This window comes from Canis lupus, chromosome 15 (assembly GCF_003254725.2).
Source record: "Canis lupus dingo isolate Sandy chromosome 15, ASM325472v2, whole genome shotgun sequence".
NCBI lineage: Eukaryota > Metazoa > Chordata > Mammalia > Carnivora > Canidae > Canis > Canis lupus.
The window spans coordinates 62,958,923-62,964,922 of NC_064257.1; positions in this window are offsets into that span (position 1 = coordinate 62,958,923).

Here is a 6,000-nt window from a genome sequence, read left to right on the forward strand (position 1 = left end):
TGTAACCTGATATTTGAGAACTTGGTGACTAAGTTCTTTACTTCATTTATCAACTCTTTTGATCCTTAAGTACTTGAACAAACTACAACTGAATGCTTATTATATTGGATAAAAATATGATCAAAAGTAATTATTAAAATCATAGATATTCGAGATTGAAGGATCTTACAAGTTAATTAATTTTTTAAAATTTTGCAATAGAATAATGAAGAACCACAGGGATTAATTTATCCACCCACAACCGTATAACTAGTAAAATGACACAGCCAAAATATAACTAAGTTTTCCAATTTTTAGGGTTCTTTTTGCTAGTTCCAGCAAATTTTAACTACTCTAGGTTCTTACCTATGTATTATTGATATTTTCTTTGGAAAAATGTGATTATATTTATGACCCATAAATTTTTTTCATCTCTTGGATTAACTTTAATCAGAATCTTTTATTTGAAACATTTGAAGTCTAAGTAAATGGTCCTAAATTGCATTATAATACTAGATCAATGGATGTGATGTTTATTGTTCATCTTGAGCTACTCTTATCCTCTTCACATGGAGAGTAATAAAATCAGAATTGTTAGAGTTGTTTTGAAGATTTTTTTCTACTTTTATTTTTACTCCTATTGGTCAAAGGAATAGATTATATTCCTAATAATTTTTTAAAGGATTTTATTTATTTATTCATGAGATACAGAAGGAGAAAGGCAGAGACACAGGCAGAGGGAGAAATAGGCTCCCTGGGGGGACCCCGATGGTGGGCCTCGATGCCAGGACCCCGGGGTCACGCCCTGGACCAAAAGCACAGCTTAACTGCTGAGCCCCCCCAGGCGTCCCTGTTCCTACTTAGCGTAATGCTGGTTTTGTACTTATGTGGTCCACGTAGTTTATTTCCATTCCTACTACCTAATATTTCCAGTTCCAATTTTGGTCATAATGGTCATATTATTGGTGCATTATTCATTTTCAAATATCATCGTCCCCAAATTACTCAGGATAGCATTATCATCATGTGGGGAGGATAATATAATTTCATTGTAATGCAGGATATATTAAAATCCATGCCTCAAAAAACAAGTGGAAAGAAACATTCTAACACTTCAATTTTCAGTCAGAATACTTACTCATTTTTGAAAGTATCTTTGTTGTATTACAATTTTAAATTAAATTCAATTCGCTTAACTTTTGACGCTAAAAGTACCTTTTTGTATTTTAATTCCGGATAGTTAGCTGATAGTGCTACAATAGGTTCAGGTGTACAATATAGCGAGTTAACAGTTCTATGCATTACTCAATGCTCAGGATAAGTGTAATCTTAATCCCCTTTGCAAAAAAAATGTGCTTCTTATGGATAGGGTCACATGTTTGTAATATTCTAAATTTAGCATCGAAAAATACTGTTAGATGTATAAGAGTAGGACTCCTATATCTTTAAAAAATACTTTTTTAAAGAGTCAGACACTTAAATCATTGCCCTTTCTCCTGATGTATTTAGTAAGAGTGCCCTCTTGTGATTTCTAAAACCTTATACAAACAAAATCTGCTACTACTCAGGGCTTCTTTTAATTAAAGAAAAACAAACAAAACAAAAACTATCATTCTAAAGATACCATCAAGCATATTATTTTTTTGCACATAAAACTACTTTAAATTTAAATTTATTTTAGTGGAAATTGAATAAAGTGCTTAATGGGGATTGATTAGAAAGTAGCTTCATGAAAACCACTAAACGGTCTAGGACTCCAGCTAAGGGGATGCACATTCTGTTTTCCATTTTTATGCCCATGTAGGAGGCTCTCTACAGACGAACACTGTTTCTAGAGAATAAAGCTGCTGAGCTTACACTGATTAGAATTTTCCTGACAGTGTGGCACGATTTTGATGTGTTCTGGGCTTCTTTTTCATTATGACCCTAAGGACACGGTAGCAAGGCCATATGCTCCTCATAGTCCTCGGTGTGACTTCCAGTGATGTCAACGGGGAGTTGTCTGCGCCCATCACAAGAAGAGCAAAGCTCCCGTTGGCACTGAGAGTGGCACGACCTTGGGAACTCTTGGTCACGCAAACCAGAAACACTGGAGAACGCCCCAATGTGGCATTCAGCGGGATGCTTTACCAAAATGAGGAATCAAGAAATGAAGTTAATGGAGGACTAGGGATTTTATGCAAAATTACTAGACTTTGCTTGCCAGTGTTTATGCTCAGTTAATAATTTACGAGCAAGGTAGCTAATGAAAGTTACACAGCATCATTTTTTTTTTTTTTTAAGGACAAAAAGCATCCGTACCCAATAAAAATAGTCTGCTGTGAAGTTTTCTGTGAATAGTTTGGCTCTCTACACACGATACCCACTTCTGCCCATGAAAAAAGGTTATCTCTCAATTTACCATTAAAAAATACTACTGAAGGGCAGGAATGTGGCTTGGGTAAAATAAAAAGGTGATCAATAAAACAGGGAAGCGGCAAAGAATGAGTCTTTTCAGTAAAAGCTGATTTGTCAGAAGTAGACCAACTTTTGTAGGTTAATTACCATAAAAGCTAGAAATACAAACTGCATCAACAGTAAATATTCTTCAAACTATCCCGGTTCACTGCCATCAAAATATAAAGTACCTGTAAGTGAATAGACAACAAAAAAAATGTGTTTTCCGTAAACATTTCCCTGGACTAGTTTCTCGACTAGGGTGGGAGCAGTTTTAGACGTGGGGGGGGGGCAGTTGATCACCACCAATGGGGCGGAGGGTAGAGGTCGGAGATGCTGTGGGACATGTAGACCAGCCCCATGAGGGTCACGAAGAATTGAGTGGAAATAGTGCCCAGGTGGGAAACTTTCTCTAGACCTAGACTTTTCGATTTAACGGACTTGTAAAGGTTTTCTCAGCTGGTTTTTGTGCGGGACCTCTCATAATTCTTCGTTTGAAAAGACATTGACGTTGAACGTGATAGGAAGACCCTTGTTTTATAGATATTACCCTTTCTCTTTTTACTTAAAAAAACAAGACGACACAAAACAACAACAACAACAAAAAAAACTGCCCACTTGTCAAAACTTCTAGAGCAGTGATTGTCAAGAAGTAGAAAGAATTATGAACTGATATATACACCCCTCGCCTTCGTCACTCTTTTCCCACATCCTCCCGATTTGCAAATCCCAGGTCTAGAAATGTATATTTAAGGAAGATACCCGAGGACGATCACATGGAGGTTGCAGAAAACTACTACTCTAGATTCTCGAAAGAGGCCTACCGGTCAGGAACATATTATGCCTTTGTCTTTATGCGACTTCCTTTTACTAAATCAGATGATGCTAAATATGAATTTCACTTGTTGGACTTGACTGATAAGTCATTTTGGCTTATTTTCTTCTTTCTTTCCCTGGGAGAGCCGAGTCTATGAACTAGTTTCACCTCGAGTAAAGGAAAGTGTATACAAGGGCAAGGAGATAAGAACAGATGATAAAAGGATGGGTAGCTCATTGGATGTGACCAAACAGAATAATTTGCTTGTATAGTATGTTCTGAGGGGTCCCCTATGCAAAGTGCATAAGGGTTTGGAGAAAGCACAGAAGAACCTTGACAATCATAGGGCTGGAGTGACCGTGAGCACCTTCTAGCAGGTGGAGAGAATCTTGGGATGTGTATTAATTGGCCTCTAACTGTCCATAAATCCACTTGACTTGTGAAAAGTGAGGTCATAAAATGTACCTGCAAGTCTCTAAGGCACAAGCAGACGCTTCACATTCCTCAAGACGGGCTGAGGAAAGGGTCGCCAGCGTCCTCCCGGGACAGGCCGGGTCATCCGTGGAGACTCCCAGCACAGCCCCGACTCCCCAGGTACGTCAACCACACGGTGATGGAGAAAGAAGTAGGAGCACAGCCAAGTGCCAGGGTTGGGAGGACGTCACCACCCGCCTGATGGGAACGACTGACCCACGGGGTGCTCTCAGCTGAGTCCAGCTGCACAGAGAAACGACAAAGAGGCCGTTTAGGGAGTTGGATTAATCAGCATAATAACTCTTGAAACAACGTCACTACGAAGGAGGTTAGCCCTCAGAGCTCGCCATATAATTTAAGACTCCTCTGACAGATGTGATCAACTGAACCGAAAGGGAAGTCCTTGGAATCCTAATTCACTTACGGGAAAAGTCCTAGGAAGCCTACCCGCCTCGCTGCCAGAAGCCTCTGTATCATGTGCCATGCCCCTGCTCACAGGGCTCGGGCACCGTGCATGACAACTGGACGCCATGCAGGTGAGACTCGGGGGGCACTTGGGCCTTCCCGGGTGCACGGGCTTCCCTGGCTGGGGATGAAACCTTCCCTTATCCGACGTTAAGACTGCTGGCGGGGCCGGAAGCGACTCCCCAGAGTACACCCACCTGAGCTCACCTGTGCTCCCTTGGCCTGGCCCCGGGACTCGTGGCTCGGGCGAGTTCAAGGAATAGGAAAGAAAAAGTTAGGTGACAAAGGACGGAGATTTATTCTTTTTAAAGATTGTATTTATTTATTCATGAAACATAGAGAGAGGCAGAGGCTCAGGCAGAGGGAGAAGCAGGCTCCATGCAGGGAGCCTGATGCACGACTCGATCAGAGACCTGGGGTCACCACCTGGGTCAGAGCCAGACACTCAACCCCTGAGCCACCCGGCGTCCCAAGGCCTGAGGTTTAAAGAACAAAAGCAACAGCTTTTAGGTCCTTGCTTTTCACATCCCATTTTGCATATAGTAAGCATTTATGTTGTTGAACAATTCCAATTTCTTTAATAATTGAAGAATTTTACATGAATGTGCCTCAGACAAGGAGTGTGATGCATAATTTTATATGTCAATCTGCCTGGGCCCTAGGGTCTAGAGATGGGGCCTAACTTGATTCTGGAAGTTTCTGTGAGTAGGTTTTCGGAGATTTAACATCTAAATCTGTGGATTTTGCGTTAATCATTGCTTTCCGCATGCAGGTGGGCCTCGTCTAATCACTTGACGGCCTGAGTAAAACAAAACATCCAATCTCCCCGGGGCAAGCCACAACCCGGCCAGCAGACAGCCTTCAGGCCTGAGCCACAGCCTCAGCTCCTCCCCAGCCTCCAGCCTGTAGGTTTTGGAGCATCCACCCTGCGGACGCTGGACTTGCCAGCCTTCATAATTACATAATTACATGAGCCAATCACCAAAAGATAATTCTTTCTCTATACCTATTGGTTATGTTTCTTGGCAGAACCATAATACAAGATTTAAAGATTATATTATACATGATCTAAAAAAATTATAGATTATAAAATCTTTAAAAAAATAAAAAAGTAAAAAAATACAGATTAGTCCTTTTTAGTGTGTGTCTTTTCTGGCTTTAAAAAAATACTGAAATAAAACCCATGTAGAAAAAAAGTACATAAATATGAATACACAGCACAGTGAATTATCTCAAAGAGAATGTCCATGTAACCACTAACTGGATCAAGAACTCCTTCCTGACCTCCTCACCCAATCACTATGCTTTATCTTTCTTTCTTTCTTTCTTTTTTTTTTTTTTATTTTTAAAACTGTGACTCAGTTTTGTCTTTTTTGAAAATCCTTTATCAATGCAAGAATATACATGTGCATATATAGACGTATATACATGTTCAGGTCTGGCTTTTACATCCAATCATATGTTTGTGAGAGTTATCCATGTTGGTGGGTTTAAGATTATTCATTTTCATTGTTTGAGCATTCCGCCGTATAAATAAATCACAATTTGTTTTTCTGCTGCACTGTAGATAGATATGTAGTTGTTTTTTTTTTTTTCTGGGTTTTGGCCATTCCAAAACATGTAATATTTTTATATGCACTTATATATTTACATATACATATATATGCATTTCTGTTAAACACATAAGGTGGGATTTTTGCACCGTTATATTCATTATTAGATAATGCCAGTATGTTTTCCACTGTGGGTACAGCAATTTAAAGTATTTAGCAGCTCTATATAAGAGACTCATTTTCCATCTTCACAGCAATACTTGTTATTGTCATTCT